Source organism: Ischnura elegans, chromosome 1 (genome assembly GCF_921293095.1).
Source record: "Ischnura elegans chromosome 1, ioIscEleg1.1, whole genome shotgun sequence".
In the NCBI taxonomy this organism is placed as follows: Eukaryota; Metazoa; Arthropoda; class Insecta; order Odonata; family Coenagrionidae; genus Ischnura; species Ischnura elegans.
In genome coordinates, this window is record NC_060246.1 from 18,130,466 (window position 1) to 18,157,659 (window position 27,194).

The following is a 27,194-nucleotide window of genomic DNA, read 5'->3' on the forward strand; positions in this document are numbered from 1 at the left end:
CACGGTCCTACGCGACAACAATCGGGACTCAACCAATCCGGCCCCTCCTAATGCTGAGCTTCAACGGTCACTTCAAATTTTCTGTCAGTAGCCGTGAGAATGGGTAGCGAGTCGGTACCCGAAACGTCGGCGCTCTCATATAATCTTAACCCGCGCGGTATCCCGAGTAGAGTTTTTACATGTTGTTCGCCGGGAAAGTGTTAAATCTTACATAATCCTAAGATTGGTTTGACCCAGATCACCATTCTGCTCTCCTATCCGAGCTAGCCTTTTCATAGTGACGGATTTATTCTCTTTCACCTCCTTTATAATTAATGCTATGTACCTCGTTCGGGGCTGTCCCTTGCCCTTCTTCCCTCCCGCTTGTCCTTCTATAATTGTATTCATCAGGCCATCATTCTTCATGATATGGCCAACTAATAACCAATTTAATTGTCCCGTCTTTTCCTTGAGGATTTATTGAAGACTTCTCTTTTCTCCCACTCTTTTCAGTACTTCTTCATGAATTATTTCTTAATCGGTTCTTCACTATTTCTCCAGGCAGAGAAAATTCGGTTTTACTTGCGGTGGCCCACGTCGCGTCGCTTCCATCACGCGTTGAGATTCTCCCAACCCCCACACTTCTTCCCATATTCTCTCTCCTAGAGGCGTCGTCGGGCTCTCATCGCAACGGCGCCGCCCCCTTTTCCTTCTTTACCACCTTTTTCATTAAGTCACTCTCTCGCTTGTTTGTGTTTCCAGGAAAAATCTAGCAACACGAATTAAGCCCACTTTCCAATTAATTAATCGACTTAAAATGTTCTGTACAGGTCAGAACCAGATGACAATGCATTTTTACGTCATATGTAGTTCTTCAGGGAGAGAATGAGCCGCCATTTTTGATCGTTAATGTCTGTAAAGGCCTGGTTACACGACACATTAACACGCACGGGTCAATGTCTTAATGTATGAACGCGTGAACGAACACGAAAATGCACCGTGTATCCACCCAACTTGTGCGAATGCATGGACGGAAAATAGAACCTGTTCTAGTTTGATTCATGCATTCGTTATCGCTCGGCTGAAGCAAAAATTGAAAGAGGAAAGAAGCAAAATAAAACGTAAGCAAGTGAGTTTAGGTATGACATTATGATAGATTTTTTTAAGAAATTCTTAAAAGTGGTGGTTTTTTTTCAAACGAAAAAATACAAAAAATTAAAAACTAATATGTTTTTAATTTATTCAAACTAAGAAGAAAATATACCACCCTGCTCTGGCCCAAATTCCCACGTTTAAATTGTACTCATTAAAGGCTACATCCTTATAACCAATAACGTGAAAAGCTTCCATTACACCATCTCAAATCAAATTATTCCCCTATAAATATTCATAATAATACTACGGCTAAAATCCCAAGTGCATGATGATGACTTAATATAACTACTACTTTATTTACTATCGGCGCAAAAGAGTTAGAACGTTGAGCTTTAAGCATTAGTACGAAATTATGACGAAGCTCTCTAGGGTCGTGTTACATATCGTTGTACTCATTGTTTATTCAAATACCACGATGAATGATTAAACATTGCTCAAACGTAAACGTTTAACTTCCACGGTCGAGAGAGTGAAGAGAAACTCGCGAAAAACTATGAGAACGGCGAAACGGTCGTCTTCTTCATCTCGTCACGGGCAATTTATTTAATTGGATCACTATATTGTATTTTTTTATGGAGTGAAAGACATCTTTGCATAACAAATAACTTTTTAAAATCAAATTTTACCCATTCTTTGATTTTTCAAATGGCCGAAAGGTAGATTTCAATTTCCGAGGCGTAGAAAAGTACATGAATAGCGAAGACCGTATGCTATATGAAAACATATTTCCAAACTTTTCATATAAGGAAATGTTTGTCTTTTCCCTCTTACTTAAATATAATAAACCACAAAAACGAAAATCGCCATTTTGGTAGTGCACATTGCTGCGGGGAGATTTTGGTCCCAATCGACATATAGTGGAAGGGGGTACTGCGCCGAGCACATTGCTTTGTTATACATTGAAACTCCATCTGGAGCGAAGCAGAGAGGCCAGTAAACGCGTTACGATTTTCCTATACCAGGAAGTACTCTGGTCATTTCTTTCTCCAATGTATTTGGGACACGAAAATGAGTGAAGTAATTTGATCAAACGATCCCGTCCGGTTGAGCGTACATCCGAGTAGGACCTCTACAGTGCCTGGGTCACATTGTCCCTTCCAGAACACATCATCCTCCGAAGGACCCTCTACCATAGAGAGAGAGAGACGCCAGGTGGCGCCAAATGACGACATATTAAGGGGACCCAAAACTTCCTCTCAAACTGTCAAATTATTGCCTTCATTTCTCACGTATTTTTTCTTTAAAAAAATAATATATCGCCTTGAAATACTGAAAGTAGGAATGAGTCTTTGTCAATTACCTCATTGCGCATGTATAACAAGAATCAATATTCCACAATTGAGAATATAACAAAGTAAAATGTAGGCAATCGTCTACTTGATTTACATTCCATTAATGTCAATATGAGTAAGCATAGCATAAGTATTAAACGAGTGTTAAGAGACGATAAAAGACCGGTGTAGCGAAAGTGATTCGCCCTCTTAATCGCATTCGAAATCGACGCGGAAAGGCTGGCGCTGATCCCCCTGGGGCTCTCTCTGCACACCACCTCAAACGATTGTGGCGCGGGCGGAAATAGGCGAATCGCAGAGAGAGAGAGAGAGAGAGCGAACGGATGGGTCCCTGGGGGACGCGCGAGTTGTCTACAGCATGCCACAGTTCCCGTGCACGCCGATCCGACGCGTTTGGCGCTGGGGAGCAGCAACATCAGAAATAAAGGTAGACGAGAAAGAGATGCACACACTCCCACAAGAGGCGCAAAGTCTCCTCCGTTGGATGAGCGCATTCAGCCAGCCGCCTCCGATCCGTCAAAATGCAGATGGAGTTGTAATGATGCTAAAACAACGGGGACTGAGATGACATTTTAGGCATACAACTTCCCATTTCAATCACAGAAAATATGTGGATGGTCGGATTTTGAGCTCCGAGAAAGCAATGAAATCGTCTAATGATGCTAGTCGTAGTGCAGACCAAGAAAGCCTAAAAGTTTGCTGTTTGACCACGGAGATGTAGGAGATTTAAAAATCGCGAAAATTTTCTCGCGTAATGTGTCGAGACTGCCAGTACATGATATCTAGGGACGTCATCGGAGGTTCAAGGAAAAAGTGATTCTCGCTGTCACCTTATGTAAAAATTCTGCAGAAATAATAAAAATTAAACCTTCATTTACAGTTATTTAAGGGCGAAACGTTATTCAATTGACAATTCAAGTGACTGCTATCTGCTGCTCCCAAAAGGCGTCATTCCAGGTTCACCAGATGCATGCTGTAAACGTATTTATATCTAATGTTCCACGAGTAGAGGTATTCATATTGAATGAGACTACAAAATGTTCAGCCGGAAGCCCTTGTTCGTTTTTCTTCAAAATTCTTCCCACATACCGCAGTATAAGGCACGTATAGGTGAGGTACGTCTCTACCTGTCGCAGCGAAACTCGTCGCGCGAATTAAAAATGATTTGGGGAAAAAAATAAAAGATAATCTTTTCGGCGCAAAGGGATTGAAGCCCGTATGTGAGTGACATCCGGGGAAGAGACGAAGCTTTCGGGTGAAATTTGAAGGGAAGTATTGTTAAGAGGGTAACCACGGAAATCGAGGAGGGGCTGGTGAGTTGTAGAGTTGAGATTCCCTTGGCTCGTATGTTCACACAAACTCTATGTGCACCCGAGATCCGGACCGTGGAAGCGCTTAAACGTCGCCTGAACGCGCGTTGGTATGGTAACCGAGATCTTAGTAGTTCGTAACGCTATCACTTAACCGTGGTCATCGCTGCTGACGCGGCCGAAACCGGAAAAAAAGGAAGTATGCAGAGACGGACGGTATGATCATTTCGAATCATTGAGAAAGAAAACGGATCGGGGAAGAAGCTTCAGCGAGGAGGAGGTGCACCTTCTTCTAGATTTACACCCCAGTCCTGATATTCAAGAAGGGTAAGTAAAGTCATTTGCAGTGTAATGGAATATTTTTCTTTTCACTCCAAACTTCGGCTCACGAGAGCAACACTGGATTATCACGGTCGTCTGGAATGCACGTTGTTTGGTTGCCGAGATAATGACCGAGGGTGCATGAAATTGGCAGCCAACGGTCGCGCAGCAATGCAGCTCAAGTCTGTGGCTGCTGTCGACATTCTCCAGCGCAGGGTGTTTGAGTTTCCACCTTCATGCGCATTTACAACTCAACCGGCCACATCACGAAATAGTCTGATGAAGACTATCACCGGAAGAACGGCAAGGGAATGGAACGACCTCGCATGAAATATCTACATCTACAAGCAAGATATCTTACACCTGCGTATCGCGATATACTTATCAGGTGATTGAGAAGATACGGATATAAGAGCGAAAAAATTGAAGCTCAACGGAGAGCGTACAGCTGCGTCAAGCCACCTAATTTTTTCTTGGCCCTCTGCGAATACTTCACATAAAATTCCAGGTAATGTAAACAACGATAGTCGTAATCAGCCCGGAAAGTAAACCACCAATACAGGGAATCGAATCGAAGACCTTGGGCTTTCCGGGTCATATGCCACACCAATATGTGAAACATTTTACATCCATTTAACCCTTTCTAACCTAGAGCTACTTCTGGGAGAAAATCAAATTTCAAGATTTTTCATTTCGAAAATTTGATAATTTTGCACTCAATCATAATTATCGTGGCTGCTAAATATTTTGTTATTACAATTTACACCACAAAATAATGATTAGTTTAGATATTTCCTAAAAAGAGCAGAAAATGTTTACATTTTTGATGTTGCTTGGAAACAACATTGGGTTATAATGGGTTAATGTTGAAAAAAAAATTAATAATCTTTTTTTAATTGTAATTAAGGCGTTAGATAATATTTTCAAAAGGATTTATTCATTTCATAACGCATGAACGTGTGAGTTTATTTTTCGACCATTTCAAGGAGCTTTTATGACTCGAATGAGCTACCCCTCGCGTTCGAGCCATGCGCTGCATTCGCCTGTTAAGCCACATTCCATACTCGCAATGCGTTTTCGCCCGGAGACCCACTCGCGGAGTGGCCCATATTTAAACGCGCGTCTCCTCGAGAGTGGATTCGTCCGCAACGTGTATAGAAACGCATTCGCCCGATTACACGCCGGCGACGACTGCAAAAACACCGCGCAACCACATCCCACCCCCTTCTGGCTTCCCGGCATTCCGCACCGAATGTGTTTGCGGGAGCGGGACGAGCAGAATGCCGGGAAATAAAAGAACGGAGAGCGCCGCCGATCGCCCACGAATTCCCAAACACAAACTTTCGACTGCGGCCGTTTGATTTTTCAACCCCGGAGCGAGCACGATAAGTATTGACACAAATGTTTCCTCCCACAAGCCAGGCTCTCTCCCTCTTTCTCTCTCCGTATCCCGGCATGCTCCGCGGGCCCCACGGCGGCAGTGAAAGAAACGGAATATTTGCATTCGGCGCGTTCCTCACCAACCGTCTTTTCGACCCCATAAAATGGAACGGATTGATACAATGCCGCAGGTAATTACATTAACGGGAAACGAAAAAGTTCTGTTAGAGCTAAAAGAGAAGATAAAAAAATCGTTGCCGATTGAAAAGAAAACCGAACGGAACGAATAAAGCCGATTGGATTCTCTGGCAGTTATACGTGTTTCCCATCAAGCCACGGATGAAAAATTAGCAGTGTGTGTGTTGGCGAAGAGAAATGGATTGATGTCGCTTCATCCGAGAGTAGATTCCCTTTCCAAGGAGTGGCGCCTTGCTCGATTCGAGGCCGAGCGAAAAGCGTTCACCCACGGGACCTCTCCTCGCTTTGCATTAGAAACATGCTCTGAAAGATTAAAAAAAAAATATGAAAAACGGGGAGCGCGCGCGAGCGGGTTGCTTGGCTTGGATCAAAGCTCCGGTGAAGGATCCACACAATGGGTCTTCGGAAATGGAAGAACACTTACAAGCTCGGATCCACGCGAACATTTTTGGTGTCGAAAACAACGCCTCCATACGAAAACGCACGAGACTACAGATAGTCTCGAGGGACCAAATCGACGCTGGAAAGATAGAAAAGTATCGATATGAGTCGAAGTTAAATGGCAAATCATGTTGCGGCAGAGTGGAATCCCAAACATTTTACGACGAAGAAGTGATTTGTTCAACAATATATTCCAAACTTTAAAAGTTGACAGTTGCTCAGGATGATAAACTGACATTACGAGGCTGAAAGCTAAGTTCAAGTTCAGAGAAACATTTCCGAATAAGAGCAGATCTTGGAAGAAAAAATCGGCTTCTAATGGACGTTTAAAAAAATAAAGATTCAATTTTTAGACTTCATCAAGAGGGAGTCGGCAAAGGCTGCAATTGATTTCATTCCTCAAGCATTAACCTCAGAGGTACAAGGAACAAATCCGCTAACTATTTCTGATGCACGCCCAAGGACCGAATTAAGCGAGATAAGTGCTTGGCAACTATCTTGTTTGCGGATTAAAGCATGTCCGGAGAGGAAAGGTACGATGTAAACTGGCTGAGGTTGTTCGCATGCTGACCGCCCATCAATCTAATCAAGCCAGGCAACAATGGAAGCAAGAGAAGAAATGGGAGCAGCGTCCACGACAACAGATCACCACACGTAACGATCACTGGAAACAACTCCAACTCAACGTATTGATTGCAAAAACCGAAATATCTTTCAATGCTCAGTCGTATCAAGACTTGTTAGTACAGAAAGGAAAGGCATTGCCAAGTTACAAAATTATGTATCGATGCGACCGGTTTCCCATCAAAGTATCATCAGGCCACCGTACTCATCAATGCATAATAGTGGGACCTGCCATTACCTCTCTTTTCTGAACTATTGTGTGGGCGTTCCGTCGTTTTTCGCCTTGCACTATTGAATTCAGAAACTGACCCATCTTCCTTCCTCGTTGGTCACAACTGACTTTTTTCAATTCTCCTACTACGCATAGTCATTTTCAATTTATTTCGACTCTCATTCCACGTGCAAAGGAATGCTTTATTGGATAATATTTTAAAAACCATCATTATTTTTAAAATCTTTCGTTCGAGTTCCATTAAAAATATAATATCCCATTCCGAATATGTTTTACATATCTGGGGCCCAGCAATAAGGGAAGGAACCAGCGTCCTACACTGCACGTGCAGTTGTAGCTTAACAAGGCTGTAGCTTAACCCATGGTGAACTTCACTCTCCTACATTCGAAAGCACTTTCCCGATTGAAAAAATGGTTGAAAGTGATATTGAAACTATCATAATTATCAATTCATTGCATTTTGTCTCGCTACGTTATACAGATGCTATGTATACCTTTTATCCCTTCAACAGATTACTTTTTATAATTTTTTTTAACGATTTTAGGTTTGCTGTTATGGTCGAAAATAAAATGGAAAGTCTCACGTTCCCATTAGGAGTCTGTGACAAAGTTATTTTTTAATTATAATTATGGTCACACACTCCAACCACTTGCACTAAGTCCTAATCAACTTATTGATTTCAAGACGCAACTCATTTTCAATGCCAAGTCAATGAAGGAATTCACCTGCACATGAAAATCTCTCTCTTCCTCGTCAGTCAGAGCTGAATTTTATCGCCCTCTCTTTGCTAATTACAAAAGTTTTTGTGTTTTCTATAGGCCTGGTTACACGGTACACTAACACGTACAAGTTAATGTACGTTTGCGGGAATGGTTTTGGTGGGCCGGAACGGAACACGTACGAATGCATGAACCAAGTTAGAACAGGTTCTTTTTTTTGTGCATGAATGCGCACAAATTTGGTGGTTACACGGTGCACTTTGGCGTTCATTCTCGCGTTGATACATTTAGACATTAATCCGTACGCGTTAATGTATCGTGTAACCAGGACTTAAAGCATTTTTAACCGATATTCTTCTTCAAGTTATAGTAATTTTATATTAGCCATATATGTATTCCAGTAATGAAACAATTTCGTATGTGGCGAAATACTTTGCTGATAAAGAAAGCTAAGGGAGCGAGACATTTAATATCTGGAAAAACTGTAACAGCACCTATATAGAGTTCTTATGTAGCACCGATTTAACAGTAAAATCTCAGCTTCCGGCGGCGGCAAGAGAACCGCGTGCGTTGAACAGCAGCGTGTGCGCGCAGATTGCAAGAAGCAGTGGTGGGAGCGAGCAGCAGAACAGGAGAAACGGTGTCGAGGGGTGGATTCATTAATGGCGGTGGAGGAGGCGGGGGCAATTACGGCCTCTCTTGATTAACTCTCGGGAAGAGTGGCCGGCACGCTTGTTTTGATTGCCGCGTCACTCGCTAGATGGGGACACCGGCACGGACACGGATTGAGAGCGGGGGTAAATAACAGGTGGTGGACTGGAGGGGGAGGGGAGGGTGAGGGAACACCGTTGCATTCTGGGATGGAGCGGGGCACTGGGCGGGGGATGCCGAAAGCGAGCAAACAACGGGCGGGGGTGGGGAGGGAAGGGAGTCGCCATGGTTACCGCTCCCCATCACTCGCCCCGCGCGCGCGAACGGATATGCAGGGCAGTGGGCCTCCTTCCGATATATATCGAATGAATGAATTCGATTACGCGCGGCGACTGCTGGATGGGGAAGGGGGGCATAGCCGGAAGGGCAACGCAAACGACGAACAAAGAGAAATGGGGAAGGCTACGCGCGCGCCTCACAGCGGCAGGAACACATACATACAAGTTCGTTGCATCTGAATGCGCCCTCTCGACGCGAATGAAAGACGCTAAGCGGTTTGCACACCAACAATGGGCACATTTCTCAGTCCCTTATTGGTCTTTTAGGCATACCAATTGCCACAATGCTTGATATAAAGTAAATTTTTTTATAATGAACTGTTTTTTGAAATAAGTTTTATTAATTGTTTCCGTTTATTTTGGGGTGCATGCATTATATTGCATATATGCGTATTATAACATGCATTAAAGAGGTAGGCTCAAATTTCTCAAATCTTAAAAATTATGATGCACCCCATTCAATCACTTATTCACATCCACAGGGGCGCAGCTAGGAATTAAGACTGGAGGGGGGGGGTTTAGGTGCTACTAATACCGGGGTGTGTGGGGGTATGGAACACTCACCAGGATAAGCGGTTAGTGCGAAATTAATACAAGGCGGAATTTTAAGATAAACGATTCAAAATGGTGAGTTTTACGGCTTTCTGAGAGATATTTTATCAATCCATACACTATTATAATAGTAATATCAAGTAATAGTAATATGCATTAAAGTTAAATGGATTAAACTTAAAAATTTCTCCGAACTCTGGGGGGGGGGTTTAACCCCCAAACCACCCCCCTCGCTGCGCCACTGCACATCCAGATAGTACCCGAACAAGATAACACGATTCCAAAATTTGGGTTCCTACTAACTTTATAGTAATGACTGGCATTTATTTTGGCTGGTTGATGAATCGGATAAGTGAGTTTTAAAGAACTTGAACTCAACGCAGCAAGCTAGTGAACGTAACGCGGCGTAGTTTGGACTTTTAATCCGTTTTGGAGCGCAAATGTGTCGCCTGTCGCGAGTATTGTCGGTGGCGTCGTCCACGTGCCTTTTCCGCGGCGTCTATTTTGAGAGATTAGGGAGATAACAATTAATTACAAATGCGTTCATTTTGGAGCACCACAGCACTAGTATATTCTTTATAATAAAAAAAAATTCCAAGAATACAGATAAGAAAATAAAGAGAAAAGCGATATATTTGCAGCAAAATCTCACTTACCGGTTGCCATCCAAATGAACAGTAATATAATGTCGTGTTTAATAACGGAAGAAGCATAATTATATAAATTTCCACTGTTTTCTCGATTTGAACCGTAGTCGACCCTCCAATGTGAAGCCCTCCATCGAGTGCCGACAACGAGATAACAGTTTGGGGAGGCAGGAAAGCCGGTGGCATGTTTTCTGCAACGGAGGAAAGACTGCGAGGGCTCGATCGGAGCGACGCCCGGTGGAGTGGTTAGGAACCACGGGAGGGCCTCCTATCTACATTCTCAGGACGTTAATTTCGGCGTTATCATCGCAAAGGGTTAGCTAAAGGTAATGTTTGGTAGCTAGAAGAAGGAATTTCAAGATTCATAGCGAACGTCGCTGATTTATTCGCTTTCTTGAGTTAGTGACCGCTAATTATCACCGGAATAACCGCACTACGATCTACCACGCCACGCTGCGGTTGCCAAGTTTTCACAATATTGGCGTCTAATCGGAAAACTTGGGACTAAATTGTGTTCCCTCTTCTTTTACCATAGTAAGTAATAAGCTCATAATAAGATTTTAGACATCGTGATTTTCAAAATCGGCAAAATTTCGTCGATTACTCAATTGACCTGAAAAAAGTACGAAAACAAGTTCCATGATTAAAAAAGTTAATGTGGACAATACAGTGCGTAACTGACACTGAATACTATGGTTGACCATAGATTAAGTCGCCAAAACAACACTATTTTTGGATGAATTATGTCAAAAACGTCAACTTAGCTCCAAAATGAGCGAATTCGTAATAAATTGTTATCTTCCGAAACTCTAAATATCTCAAAACAGACGTCACGGAAAGGCACGTGCACGACGCCACCGACGATCCCACCGACAAGCGACGAATTTTCGCTCCAAAATCGATTAAAAATCCAAATGAATATTAATTTACAACATAATACTTTGTTTAGATGTTTAAACACGGTTTTTAAGTAATGCTTGCATTTAGCGAAGATATTTTTGTAAATAAATAAATATTTCAGTAGTTAGCGAATTAAAAAAACTCGCAATTAAGGTGATAGTATACGCACTTCTCCTTTTAAAATAAAATTCTAACTACAACCATCCCATAATTTCGATAGTTGGAGCCAATACTTCAATCCTGTACCCCATTATTGTTTAGAAATCTAATTTGTTTCAAATGAGTTCCAAAAATTTATAAGAAAAAATTTTTGACCAGACTAATAGTTTGCCAATTCATGTACACGTGAATAAAAACATTAAACATTCCTCAACGGCGATATTTCAACTTCCTTACGCACGATTTACTTTGATCAGATCGTTGAGGTCTTCTGCCGCTCGTCCTTTACCTCCAACACCGTCTCGGAGTGGCTGCAAAATATAAATCGTTCCAAAGCGAGCTCCTCTTCACGGACCATTAAGTACCCAAACCAGTTATCGAGCGCCTTTCCAGCAATAAACCAACATTTTTTTGGCTGATTCGCTAAACCGTTTGTTCCTCTTAATTTTTGGCTTCTCTTTTAAAGTACCCACCGACGTTTTAAGCTAAATATTTAAAGCCTGTGTCATGACAGGCACGTATGAGACCTCTAATATTGGATGACTATCCCATCCTTTCAGGCAAAGGCGGTTATATAACCACATTTTTGGCACAAACGCCAAGTGCAGTAAGGATTAAAAGAATCCAGGCAAGAAATACGCGATTACGCATAAGATCGGAGCTGAGCTACTATGGAAATCGACTATAAAAATGTATTAAGGTGGTCTCATTCGAGCGGAAAGTGACTGAGAAGAGAGTAGGAATCGATAGGGCACGTAGTCGATCTTTATTCAACTTAGCTCCGAGTTGAAACAATTTAACTTCGAACGCAGTAGGAATCGGTGATTATAGATTACACATATATATCATCCGGTAACGTTTATTTAACTACGCAGGCGAAGAATGCAGCTACAGTTTACTATTCTTCAATCTATGAAGGTGCAACCGCAAGCCAACATTTAGGTATATTTTATCAGAATCAAGAGGAGATCAAAATATTTATCTTTAGCCTCTAGCATCTCTTATTTTTCTCTACACCTTTATCCGTTACATTTTTGTTACAGAATTTTCGCAATTTTGAGGCTCAATTTTTAAATTTACTTTAGGATGACAGTGCTGTGAAAAAAAGTCGATCAATCGCCAAAACAAATCACTTCCAATGAATCACGGGAAAAACTTGCCCATCGCAGCGCATGAACCACGCACTTCATTTCAATAACATTATTCGTACGATGATGAACCGTGGGTATCTTCTGAACACCGCTATAAACCTTTGGGTAACCTTTGTACCTAACAAAAAAACCAGTAACAGTAACCTAGCATTAACTATGAACGTGCTATTAATATATACCATAGAATATGCTATAGAACTTACTACAGAATGATTAACATACGGCCAGTTGTTTTCCATTGCCCTACCTTTTTTCTATTCAGGAATATTACAGAGGATATTTAAGAATGTGAGGTTTCACTCCGTGAAACTTATTCACGATCGTAGGTCCTTTTCCACTAAAATTAAGTATACATGAAAATTACGGATATATTATTATGGATAATATGATTATTATGATAATGATGTTCGCAATATGGATTTCAGTAGCCTTTTTGGTTAATTTATGCATAGAGGATCATCAAAGTATAAACGCAACTACATGTTAGAACGAAACTCGTGTAATTTTTTTTGCGAGAGAATTTTCAACGTTTATTTGGAGTAATGTTACAGCCTACTGTAAGAATGTCAGGTTGGCCGAGCGGTCTAAGGCGCCAGACTTAAGTTCTGGTTCCCTACTGGGAGCGTGGGTTCGAACCCCACACCTGACAAATATTTTGGCCGGCCCCAGCGGTAGTGGGGTAAGTCATGTGGTCAAGTCAAGTGCCGTGGATTGTTATATGTTAGAACACCCTTTGTAAAGGCCGTTGTAAGCTATTTATGCGGAAATAATTAAATTTTAAAAACATCTCGGAGAAGGGTAGACAAAAGGGTATGGGGACTGAAAGTGTATAAAAACGTCATTTTAAGAAACTCGCCACGAAAAAAAGCGTTGAATAATTGGCCAAAATGTATCACAATAAAACATATTAGAGAGATATTTGCTTTACAATGTAATTTATATGAAAGTTTAGTTTATTTATGTTTGTGCTCAACATATTTTAATGTTTTTGTTCAAATAAATGTACACAGGAGTGTTGAGTCATAATGACAACTAGTGTCAGGCATAGACGTTTTTAAAATGCCGTGTTTTGAATTGATACGATGAAAAAGAAGTCATATTGGTTTTTTTGTACTGCCCCTGAAGTGTACTCCTGTTTACATGTCAATCAAATTTAAAAATTGATCTGGCTGTTTATCTATATCTCTTAACGTGAGTTCCATTAATTAATGATTCATCTAATTACTTTACTACTGCGATTTCCTCCATGAACACAAAAGGATTATACCGATGTAATTAACGCTGTATTAGGCGAATGACGACCACAGAGAGCAATTAGGATTTGTCTACGATTGATTGAGTTTCTAATTCCTATGTGCGTGTCCAGAAAGTAGGGTCCTATTCCGACGAATGAATGATTGGACCCCGTTGATGATGACTCCCCAGTTGAGAGTCTCCATTCGTTTCAACGAAGTCTAAACCTTAACTTGAGAACCACTTGATGGAACACTATTCTAATTTTAGAAGAAAAAGGCATTTTAACGTAGAGGAAATATTTGGTTGATATTCTGCTAATTAATTTCGCTAGACCCCTAAAACTATTTTCTCCTATATAAAACTGAGGGCGGGAGGGGGTAAATACATCAGAGCATTAGTTTGGTAATAGTATATTTTTTCAAGATTCGGAAAAAATCAGCTTTATTTGTCAAATGGCCTTTATTACTCACAGTCTTCACTTGCATTCTCAATTAGTCTATCTTTTTTACTGGTTGCATCCACAATGATCACAGTGACGGCAAATTATTCAATAGAGCCAATTAATATTCATTTCATAATGAGAAATCTTACGACCATAAAAATAATTTTCAAGGGAAATAATTCCTCTCTTTGTTGGTGCTATATATATTTACTATTTTCAATAACAAATTTAAATAAATTTAAATTCGCAGCGAACGCGTATTAGTCAAACAAGGGTGAAATATAATGGGGAAAAAACCATTGGAAATTTTTAAAACTCTGCAACGTTGCAATGAGGGCACGCGTGAAGATGAACGGATCGCGAACGATAAAAAATATCCTTCGAAGAGATAAATGGAAGAAATTTTATGTTTGTGGCATTCCCTGCCACTATGGACATGTTATTAGGTCTACAATCCACTTTTCAAATGGCAATAGAAATATGAGGACCAAATGTATCGACCGAGTAAGGAATTAAATCAAAACTTGAAGCTTTTACGTGGTGGAAGGGCTCCATATTAATAATGAAAACACTGTTACTTCCACAAAATTCTCAGAGTTTCTTTTTTATTACCGGTTTCGGCTATTACAGCTTGCTTGCACCACTTTGCATCGGCTATTAGTGTTTGAAAATGGTGTAATAGCCGAAACCGGTAATAAAATAGAAACTGTGAATTTTCTGGAAGTTACAAAGTGTTTTTCACTATTAATACGAGTAAGGAATGTCCTGATAAGAATAGGAGAGAAGAGAAGCCTCATGATAAGACAACTCTGGCAAGAAGACGGAACAACCTTATAGGCCCTGTTTTGAGACATGATGGTCTGATGCAGACAATCGTAAAGGGACAAGTAAATGGTAAGAACGGAAAAGAAAGACCTCGAATGAAATATATGGAACAGGTAAAGAAGAGTGTGAAAATGAAGAAATACGCAAAGGTGAAAAGATTAGCTAATACGAGAATGGAGAGCTGCGTCAAACGAATCTTAGGATTGTTGACCACTTATAATGATTACGAAAATTGAAATATAATTAAAGTTAGCAGGAAATGAAGTAGCATCCCCATAGCAGTAGATAATTTCTTCCATCATCGGATGCGGAAAAAAGATTAAGCCACAGTTCCCACATATTTTCTCGTATATACCGGTATAGATAAAACTATTTATCATTACTCATCATTTAAAATCATTTAAGGAGTTCCCTTCTTCTTTTCTTGACCCTTCATCAATATTTAATGAGTTTCTTGGAGTGCATGCATTGAAACAAGCAATTTTTCGCAGAAGTTTCGGAAATTTTTTTTCCTTCATCAGGGCTTGAAATAACATTGGATATAATTTGGAGATATAAACATGTAGGGTTATAACTATATTCTACAATAATTTAGAGTATTTTTATTACATTATAAATTATTGCTAAACATTAATATAACCCAGAATTTTTTTTATACCTAAAAATTATATTAATTTTCCTATCAAGTCCTGATGAAGGAAAATAAGTTTCCGAAATGTCCGCGAAAAATTGAAATTTCGTTTATTTCATTGCAAGACCTACACTCTGAGATACTCATACTGGAAAATAATATATTCCAAATGAAACATCAAAATGACAGGTTTATATCCTGAAAGACATTTTCGAATTTACGCGATAATTTCACGTGGACAGGGTCGCCCACAGGCCGGAAGCAGCCGCCGATAAGCCGTATGACGCACTAATAGTCCCCATGAGTGTATCTCCAAGGAGACGGTGTCGTCCAAGGCTAGCGAGTGCCTAGAGACTCGGATAATCGTTCAGTGGGCGAGTTTCGGCTGGCATTACACGTTCAAGTTGACTGCTGAGATAGCTGCTCTAAAAGCGATATCTCGCCACTTTAACCGACGCGGGAGTGTCCCGCGAGTGAACGCAAAATCGCTTCGTGATGGCAGAAGTGGAAAGAAACGCCCGTGGCGAAAGAGAAACAAATATTTTCAAGGGCTGTAAATGTGTGGCTAAGTCGCTCAGCGCCACCGTTCCCTGCAGAAGAGTCCCATAGCGACGCCGTTTTAAGTACATGAAGAATTCAATCATCTAAATTATGATTCTTAGAGGATGATTCTGCCACCCCTGCGATATCCGTCCCCGCGGCAAATACCCTTCTTTGACTCTCTCAGGTGTTTCATTAAATTGGGTATAAATCACTATCATGCGTCTTTTAATGTCTTCACTCGCACAGCGCATGAATTCTATTGATTATTGTCCTTTTAAAAATGATTTTCATGCTTGCTGACCTTATATACAAGGACTGAACAAATTGAGAGGCTCATTAAAAGGTTTAAATCAATTAACGTAATCTATATATATAAAAGAAAGTCGAAAATCGTGTTAGTTAGAACACTTATAACTCGAGAACGGCTGCACCGATTTCAATGAGATTTGGTTCATTGGATTCGTCTCAGGCGGGGTTAACATATAGGCTATTAAAAAAAGGATAATTTCACAAAAAAAATTCATCTCTTTCCTATGGACATGCTTTTAGGAGTTATAGTAACACAACAATTGATAAGTCGGTCAAAACTACAAATTAAATAATTTGTTTTGTTTTTACCACTTTAATAACTGAATTTAGTAACAATATAACATTTTAATTACTAAATATATTCAAAATATTAATTAAATTGAAATTACATTTTAAAAATTTAATTCGAGCTAATTGTAAGCCCAGCCGTGGCCCAGCTCGAGTTGACACTTCACTACCGTGTTTGTAAACAAATCTCTAAGCAATTGTTGACAAACGGTAATGTCCGTGTTCCTGTCGAGGAATCGAGTAGTTTTAACTCATTTCCTTGGAATGATTTCAAATTAGTTTCAGTGAGCTCATCAACAAAGAGTTCCAGAATATGATTGATCTCCAAAAGAATCAAAGATGGTTGATTTAGCGAGCAAGAACTAAGATGCGGATGACTAAAACGAGGTAAATTCAAATAGTTCGTACTCTGCATGAATTCGAATCTTTTAAATGTGTAACAAACGAAGAAGAAATCACCAACTATCTATCTGAATATTTTAAGTCCTTGGACATACCTGGCTTACCGAGGCACGATTTACAGAAAAATGTAGTTTCTGTGTTCATGATCTTTCGAAGCCTAAACCAACCATAACTATCCAACGGAACGTGTTTGGTGATTAAAATAATTGGTAATGAATGTGATTCACGCAACTTCACTCAAAGGAAAATTCAAAGGTGAGGAAGTCCTTATTCCGTAGATTCCATTATCTCAACTCATATGCCCTTTTGAGCTTAAACTTATTCAATTTCCAATTCGTGTTGCATTCGTGATAACGATTAAAAAAATCGCATGGTCAGTCTTTCAGTTTTTGTGTTGTTTGTGCTCATGTGCTAATGAAAACCCATGATTTTCTCATGGTCAATTTAACGTGCTATGTTCACGAGTCGATAAACCATCCTCTGTATTTCTTCCTTCCCTTCAAATGCGTAGCTAGGATAGGGGGTTTTGGGCGCAGCTAATACCACGGGTCTGTAGGGTATAGAAAACTCGCTAAGGTAAGCGGGAAGTGTGGGGGCACTTCCCTCAGACATTTTACAAAATAGATAAACAGTTCAAAATAGTGGGTTTTGCGGCTGTGTGAATAGTTAAATATGTTTTGTTTGTTAGTCATCCGTCCCCCTAATATTAATAACAAAATCTTTCATAAAAAAAATTCTCTAAGCTCTTGGGGGGGGGGGTTTGGGGGGGGTTATCCCCCAAAACCTCCCCTCGCTGCGTCACTGCTTTGCTTCGCTATATTTATTTAGCTTCATCTGCTTCATCTTGCGCCTGATAACAAAAAAAAACTGTTGTTTATCAGAAGGTGCTTGACACAAGACATTAAACCCGAATGTGTAGGGCTCACCGTGGTGCGTTTACGCATGCAGTACGTTTACGCAGTGCATTTTTACCAAACAGAGATACTAAAACTGGCGCGCCTTAAGTCATTTAATGCAAATGCTGCCTCATATGGGCTTTTCTTGCACGATTTTGAGCATCAGTCAAGCGTCGGTCTGGTGTTGTGTCAACCTCCCCCCTGAATGGGCCAAGTGTATGCAACGGACTTGGACCTAAAAACATTTTTTTTTACAGCTAATAACGCAAATAGCCAACCACTGAATACGTATAATTTTTATTTCATGAACTGCTTTATTAAACCACAATGCCCAAAATTTCTTAAGCTAAAACGTAAGAAAATTTGTTGAAAAAAATCCGCGTAAACGTGCTCCGATCCACCCCATGTAGATTCGATAAAGAAAATGTCTTTCTGACAAGCAATTTTGGTACTCATTTACGTAGTTTTATTGAATTTGTATCCTTATTTTGTTATAATAAATTAAACATGATTAAAAACGATACAGCCGCTCTTGATTTATAAATGGTGTAAGTAAACTGTAAGTTCATTGATTGTTAGGCGGTACGAAGTTCGCCGGGTCAGCTAGTAAACGATAAGAGATAGGTTTAAGAAATGCGCAAGAACATCCTCCAGCTGCAAATTTAAGAACTATATTGACAATATTTCGGAACCACTCAGAAAAATTCTACTTAAAGTGAGCCATAATGATAATTCTCAAGAAATTTAAGAACTAAATTGACAATATCTTGGACCCACTCAGCTCCTCCTTGAAGAAAATTTCTTCTTATAGTGAGCCATAACGATAATTCTCCAGAAAAGCTGTAACAACTTAAAGAATGAGCCGTTTCTTTTCAGGATAAAACAAATATTCAGCACTATAATACCGGAACTTCAGACGTGGGAACACCGCGACCGCAGAAGTTTGCAAAAGCCATGGAGTTTTGTTGCTAGCATCAAATCAGGAGGACTCTTCCTTCGTGAGAGAGCGCGAGATGTGGGTATCATGGCGCCTTTCCGCAAACTGCTCCGACAAATAGTGCGGAACCACGTAATAAGACTCAACTTTCGTCTAAAACGCTGAAACTCAGAGATGGGTGTGGTTTGAAGTCAATATTGCAAGAGAAAATCCTCATTTAAGATAAGTATTCGTCGCACAAGAAATTTTAAGGGCGCGAATCCCGATGTAGGTAGCGAAAACTAAACAGAGAAAATGACTGTTTCAGTCTAGAAAATAAGTTAAATGTGCCTCAAATTTGGAAATACTCACACGTCATTGCCAAAGAGTAAGTAAATAATCTTTTCTCAACAGAGAAGATGACTATTTAAGTCATTTTCTCCGTTAACGAATACGCCGTAACCCTTTAAATGTATATCACTAGGATTGAATATAACTGTAGATAAATCACGCATACGTAAATCTTCACTACACATCATTTGTTAAAGTAAAACTCAGTAGCATATACCCAGCGACGGCGCAATAATCTCCGAAGCATAGACTCGTAATACGAGCTATTTACCCCTGGGAATACCACAACCCACATTTCACATTCCCTGCTGTGGATGTTACCCGCACTGCTTGCTTCGCCTTCGCGCGCCAATTCACGCGTGCCGTGCAACTTCCCCTACATTTGCGCATCCCAACATAACTACGGAAATCTGAGACGATTTAATAGCACTTTGTAATCTTCAATCTCAGGATCCCATTAAATAAATTTAAACGGGTCTAAATATAAAAGTTATCGCTTCGCTAAAGATCTGCCTCCAATGATGGAATTGTTAAATATTATTCTTTAAAGATATGAGCAAACACAATTCTAAACAATTCAAAATTTCCGATGATGTCACATTCAATACTTTTGATAGTATATACAAAAACAGCATAACATTATTTGAGCTATTATTGTTCGTAGATACTTATAAACTCAAATTTTTTTCGTGGATTTAAAATATGTATTGCAAAATTGATGAACAACAAAACAAACAAAAATGTCTCCATTGTACATTAAAAGGCCGCACTATGAGTCACCATGGCCAAATGGAGACAATAGTTGGAGGGCAAATTGATACGAAGAAAGGCTAAGAAAGGCCCATGATGTGCTTACACACGACTAGTAGTTTAGAATACTGTACGATTATACAATTACAAATTATTATGTAATATAACCAGGAAAAAATAACTTAAGAACTCAATAATATTGCGTTAATTAAAGGAAAATAAATGTTTCAAGCGGTAAGAGCTTTTTAATAAAGATTAAAATGAATTTTTTACCGAATTTGCATTTTTGCGAAAAAATGCAAATGAAAACATATCTTCCTGCCTCGCATTCTCAAATTCAACTAGCCCTGAAATAGATGTGTGAGGCAGATGCCCGAATACAACCGTGACCGCCAAGCGACCTAGCTTCTCTGATCCAGGATCTGGACTTTTGGCCCACTCGGGTCAGATTACTTAACAAAGTACGGAAAATATCCGCTTATATGTGCAGCTATATTAAAACTGCTCGGTTACCGAGGAAATATTTGATTGTTGAAAGCATTGAAAATTCTTTTCTTCAACTAAAACTGCGACTCAATAGTAAATAATAAAATTTGATGAAAATCAAACGTAGGTTTAAGAAGCTCCAATCCTTTATTGCCTCATTATTATGATATTAATTATTTAATTTTAGTGAAAGTTATTAAATTAAGCAAATAACACAGCCTCTGCATCGTCCCCAATGCCGATCTTATGGGATTTTCATGCATTTAAAAACTTGTACGCTAGCATTCGAAGTTCTTGAATGTTGTTTGATATAAATTTTTCCATCTGTTTTGAGGTCTCATGTTCTCATTGAAGGGGATACCAGAATGAATACTATGTTAGGTAACTGCAGATTTTCATTGATTGAAAATAGAAATGACTGCAGAACTGTTTGGTGGAATCAGTGTACATAGCTGAAAATTACTCCTGCATATTATCGATTAATCACAGGGAAAAGAAAATTTAGAGAGGACAGCAAGAGGATGCTTCATAATGATTTTGCAATGAAAATTCTTGGCGGCCATCTAGAAAATATGTTAAATGTGCCCCAAATTTGGAATTACTCACACGTCATTAATCACACAAATAGTAAGTAAATAATGTGTTTCATTGCCTTGCATGTAATAAGATGGTTTCCTAGGGTACGCCTTGGTCATTTTTTACAGGAAGCTCAGTAAGTTGTAATTGGATGTTATGTTCATCTAACTAACAGTACTTATCTGTATTAGCAATGAAAGACATTTCGTTACTTCCACAATTAATTTAAAAATTGCAACCGTGCGCGGCTGTTACGCCATTATCAAGTACACAAATACCTTAGCCTTTCTGAGTGTCACATGTTCCCAGTAGCAACGGCTGGCTACCACAGTTATGATCTTGTATGCCAGCAAAAGTGACCAGGCAATGGAAGTAGTACCAACGTAAAAAGACAAGAAAACACAAGCCATTAGTTTCACTAAAAATAACTAATCCTTCCTAGCTACCTCAGAATAATTGAAAAGAAACCAATTCAGCATAATAGTTCTGAGAGTTGATTGGAAAGTCAAATAGATTTGTAACTTTATTTATAAAATAATGTATGTAGTCATGATATTCACTGAAAATTACAATTCGCCAACAAGAACTGAAAAACTGAACTGAAACCAGCTGAAAAACCAGCAGAATTCATCATAATCTCCGCGGAAGCCTACTTGGAAACTGAAAAATTTACTTCATGCACTTCGCGACGTCCCATTCTGTAAGCAAACTCCCAAATTAATTAGAACCGTTAGTTCAAAAAGTAAAAGAGAAAATCAGAGTCACGTGGATTCCCATTTTCAACACTATTCCCTCCCAGTTATTAAAAGGCAATCTAAAGGACTCGGAGAGAAAATGAGAAAACAATTCCCTATAAATTGGACGGATATTAAACCTTATATACAATAAATATTAAAAAAATACCCTGCAAATATAAATGCTGTGAGGAAAACGGAAGCGTGTTATGCCCAAACATCAGCCAATAAAAATTTAACTCAGCCAGAATCCCAGAGAGTATTTATTGACATAATTCACGAGAGAGAACAATCAAAATTGTTTTCCTTGCTAAGCAAAATACAGCGCATTCGCCGCCAAATACCGCGACGTGGCGGCTTCCCAACTCACGAAAAGGACGCGCCACTCATCCGCACCCAGGGGTCCATCCGGATGCGGCTACGGCGCCAATGTCCACCATCAGAGACAAGTTAGAGAGAAAGAGCGCGCTCCGAGCATCACCATCGCAACAGCACAAGATGTCACCATCCCCATGACATGCACTCACAATATCCACAATGTTCATTTAACTTTAATGTTCAATCAATACGAGAAAATAATGCAAAAAAGCAATAAAAATTAAAATATGGAAATAATTGGCGATCATACAAACATTTCGAACGGTGAAGAATAATAGTTTTAATTCCATGTATTAAAAATAAAAAAGACTAACAATTTTATTGCAATTTTCGAGGTTCACTTACAAAAACTACCTCATAAGTACCCAGCACAACTACAAGTTTACAGACCTTCCTTCATAAAAAAATACAACAAGAGTATTTACGCAAGGAACTGCCAGATCTTTTTATTGAGTAGGGTGAGTAATTCTTTTCGAGCGATTTTGAGGATTTGAGATTTCTGATGTGAGGTGGTATGAAATTTCATATTGTAACCGCTATTAAATTGAAATATTTGCTGATATGTGAGGTTCTGCGCCGAGAAATATGTTAATCAAGGTGGTTCCGAGTTGAAATTGATGAATATTTTTCTTCCAGGTAAAGACGTCGGCAGGATAAGGAGGATCACCAGTGTGCAGCATTTAAAATGCAACACAAATTAGGTGGTATAGGCGATAGTGTTTATATTAGAGTCACTTCAAACGTATGTATTAACTTGTATCCGATCCCTTCTTTTAGGTCCAAAATGTGCGTATCTTATTGTTAACTTCATGGTGACGGGTACTTCATTGTTGTTTCTAGGTCAAGATTTCTTAATAGTGAAAAGCCTAAATAGAAGTTTAAATGTGGTAAAATTATAGATTGTGCCACCGGAAAATATTCTTTTTGAATCTATGTAATTGGCGTAATATACCTAGAATGTTCTTTCTAGAAATGCAATGCTGCTTCCAAGATAAATTTTTTACGAAAATTTTGCCAGGGTTTATTATTATTTCACCGTAGCCCGGACTACTGTATAATTCCATTTATTAAGCGCGGTTAAAAATGGAGTATATATTTGACTAAGTAGATGAAACGCGATAGTTTTTTATATAATTCTTAGCAGTATACTGCGTATCCACACAGCGAAAGGATTCAGCTAATTAAAATTCTCAAAAAGTTTAAGATACGTAGAGCCTAGCCACGGAGGGACGATTTTTCCTCCGAGAGATATATCGCCCGAAGAGCAAATAAATACGCAGAGATCTCTTATGCTAGCCAGGCTGAATGGTGTATAACACGAGATACATTGGTTAACAGCACCTTAAGCTGTTTCGTGGGAGAGACATGAAGAAATAAGTAATTATTTAAGTATTCATAAGAAACAATTGGGGCCATCTCATAGACTACACCGCGGCCACGGATTACAGGACAACGTTCTCATTGCCAAATGACTCGGTGATTCTCCTCTGCCGATTGCAAGTGGGAATTTAATTCCTGTCGGCATCACACGAAAAGAGACAATCTCCGCAGGCATGGGAGGTAACATCGGGTGGCCGGCAGTCCGCGTGCTGCAAGCAGTGGCCTCTGTGATCAAAGGGAAGAAGCTGCATATTCTGATCACGCGCGGGCAATAACACAGCCGGGAGGGGAAAAGTGGGGGGGAGGGAACTAAATCTTTCAAGGGCGGCCCATTACTCGTGCCGTTTAATGGGCGGTAAGGGGTCAGCGGCGTAAAAAAAAAGGGCCGTTCCTCATTCGCCAGCACGAGTTCCGAGGAGAAGATGAGAGGGGCCCTCCACCTATCCACGGTTGAGACGTTAAACGGAAGAGAACGGCCGACGGCCGCTTTTTCATTTGATTCCATGAATGTGCCATGAGCGCGCACTTCAGGCCGCACAATCAAGCGAGACGATACAATGAGAAGAGAGGGAGCGAAAAGTAAGGAGAGGAGTTTATACGCACGGTCCCCGCAAAAAGAAAAGCTCAGGCCTTCAAATGAGCAGAATGGTGGAGGAAGACCTAGAAGGGAGGGAAAGCAAGAAAATTGCTGGAATGGAAAAGCCACGAATATCACAAAAGAGGATCTAGAGGCCACTAGATTGTAGTATCAACGACGGCGCACTTAAATGGGTTTACAAAAGTCGCCACTCGAGTCTCTGATTCGCATGGTGTTCAGTTTTCACACACAAATAATCTATAATTTGGGCTGTTTACCGAAATTTGTATTGGTGATATGAGATCTATCAAATTTGCTACTTGTAAATGCTATTCCTCGAAATTGATAACATTGCGCTGCAATACATAGGAAAACAAAGCGGACCGCACTGTTTTTTACTGCCGCGCTGCGGAAAGTTTTGAAAACCGATTTAAAATCGATCGAAGCGACATCTGAAATCAATCTTTCGGAAATGAAACGGAAGGAATGGTCATTTTAGAGACGGACAGCATAACGCTTCAACTTAGACATGGAACCCGAGCATCATTAAGCTATTGGACTCCCCTCAGAACGTGAATTAAGTCGCACCCGAGGAATTGAACCATACATCACCGCGGAGAATAGGTGGAGAACTTCATCGAGTTCATACGACGAATTTCAAACAAGGGCAGTGCGAATCGTTAAAATTACACCCCCGATGTTACCCTTCCATCCGCGACAACCGAGTTTCAATACACTCGATATCGCACACTGCCCCCTGTTCTGCCCCCTAGACCGCTATGGAAAAAATTTTTTAGCCGTATGTTACTTAAGGATCTATTATTTCAATGATATCTAACCTACTTAAATAGAATCCTAAATATACCTAACAGTTCTTGAATTTCAGGATTTAAGACTGCTAACACGTGTGGACTAATGAATTCAAAAATGACATTGGCAAGCTTCTCCTCGATGCAATTGCTTATGACCATGGATTTTTGTACTCCCAAACGCCCCAAAAATTAAATAGCATAGAGGTTTCCCCCCAAATTTCCCCCCCTGTATAACCCTTCTCCCTCCTCCAAGCCAGAATTTGGGTATTTATTGGATTTTAGATATAAAAAACAGTGTACTTGAGAATGACGCCTCAGCGTCGAAACGCGTCGTACCAATAAATAATTTTCCTGTGAAAAGTTATCAAGGTTGTGTATTTTCATTTCAGCGTAGGGGTATTTGGCAGCACTGTAATAGATAAAAACATTTAGCGTTTCGACAATTTTTCACAGGTTTACCGACGATTTTAGGGAGGGTCGATTCTATGAATTTTTGTCGTAACTCGTCCCGTTCACCCCAAAAATTTGTATGAATGAGTAAGTCAGTCAGTCGTTAGAAGCGGGTTTTATAGTTTACAGGTACCTTCGGTCCCAAATTTCCTGCTACACCACGTCTTACGGTTTCGCTGTTTCCAACCACTCGGTTTCTTCTTGACACAGCGGATAGAGAATCTACGTCACTCCGCATGGGCAGATGGTGTGAGCTGAGCCTGTGATGGCGAATTTAATTACAGTCACGATGGGAGGAATGTCACACACATGCACATACAGACACGCCCCCTCATCTTAGGAGGCGCTGTGGATGTGGGAGTCAATGCAGATGCCGGGCGAGTGAAGGAAGAGTCAACAGTCACACACAAACACACACGAGGATCCGAAATATGTACTGCCACTCCTTACCATCTTTCTCCATTTTTTCAGCAGCGCACATCGAATTTTGCGACGAATCTATTCATTGTCGTTAAAATAATAAACTACGTTGTTGTGTATTGAACAACAGAACTTATTTGTGTAAATTTTAATCACAAATGCACTGAAATTAGGGTGAATGTTTTTTGGCTCGTGGTTTTTAAAATTCCGGTCAATTACGTGGTACCGTTAAGTGTAAGGCGAATATTGGAATTTTGAAATAAAGTATCGATGCAATTGAAGATTCACGCAAGGATATGGAGGTTCTAATCTGAATAGGATAGAAGCCTAGGATTCTTGGTGCTGGAGGCGAATGCTGAAGAACAAATGGATGAATAGGGTGATATGCGAGGAGATATACCGAAGGGTAGGAGATGAAAGGGATTTATGGAGCACGGTGTACTAAAAAATGGCCCGACGTATAGGCCACAACATAAAAGCAGTGAATAAATGAAAAACATAATGGAGGGAAAAATGAAGGAATATTTTCCTGAGGAAGACTATGTTATCAAAGATACAAAGGTATGAAAAGAAAAATCCAAAGAAAAAGAACATCAATATAATCAATGAACCTACTTGGGAAGGGGATAAATTGAGATCTGCATTAAAAATATCACGATAATAAACGTACTGATATAAATTTTAAGCAAAATTTATTATAATCCGATAGATTAAAATTTATGCCAACATTAAAAATTTTAATATTGTAACATGGCAACTAAAAAACTAAATAAACAACTACATGAAAGGCATGTCACATCACCTGTCTTAATTTGTTTTATTTTTACTTTAAATATAATTGTTTGAATATTTTGTTGGAATTTTTTTTTAACTCTAATATTAATTTTCCTCACAAGAATCCTCTATGAGCAACCTATGCCAAAGTACAAGGGGCTAAAAATGCCAGGCCCAACCTATTTACAAATATAAAAAATACGTTACGGCGTCGCCATTTTACTACCGCCGGCAACAATCTACTACTATAGCAGTGCATTGGGCCATTTTCCGATGCTTTCGCGGCATTGCAGTCAAAAAATTTGAATGCAAAACGCTCGGCTTAGGAGTTGACTTTTGATAGTGACATCACAATATCTCATTGAATACGAAAAACCCGACAGTCTCGCTACTGATTTTAAATGGTTTTAATACAGAAAAATCCATCACTACTTATTTGAATCACAACTAAATGTACGACTAAGTCCAAGAAAACAATGTGACTACATGACCACGGACTTTCGAGTGTCGACGCATCACTTTCAAAAGTCGGTTCTTACGGCAAGACCAAGTAACTCTGTTTTCCGCTAAGTACGAACTTCGCATACGCCCTCTGTGGCTTGAAAGGTCCATTTTCCCTCACTTCCATTACCCGAGAAGGCTTTTCCCATGACATTGTAGCCCTATCTCTAAATGACCCACTTTCGTCCTCGACTGCAAAGGGAAGGCCATAAGGCAAAGCGTAAGTTTGCAGCCAGGCGATTTTCACGGAGAGAAGTTGTGTTTTGTCCTCGAAAATATCAAGGAAGAGAACTGGCAAGGGAACGCAAATGCAAGCCAGGAATAATAATGGGATAATTTACCTGATAGAATATTCCTAACACTAGAAAGCAGTCGTTTTGATAATACCTATATGTCATCATATTTGTACTGCATATTTCTCCATGAACTGTAAGAATTCGCATAAATAAATTTATGTCACGTCATAT

General features: G+C 39.8%; 1 protein-coding gene and 1 non-coding gene across 2 annotated transcripts in view; one reads left to right on the forward strand and one right to left on the reverse strand.

Annotated features, from left to right (window-relative positions):
• The window catches only part of LOC124155640 (extracellular serine/threonine protein CG31145), a 532,953-nt gene that overhangs the window by 419,856 nt on the left and 85,903 nt on the right, over positions 1 to 27,194 (reverse strand). The window lies entirely within an intron of this gene.
• Trnal-uaa lies at positions 12,616 to 12,699 on the forward strand. The gene has a single exon. It is a non-coding gene; the product is annotated as a tRNA-Leu (tRNA).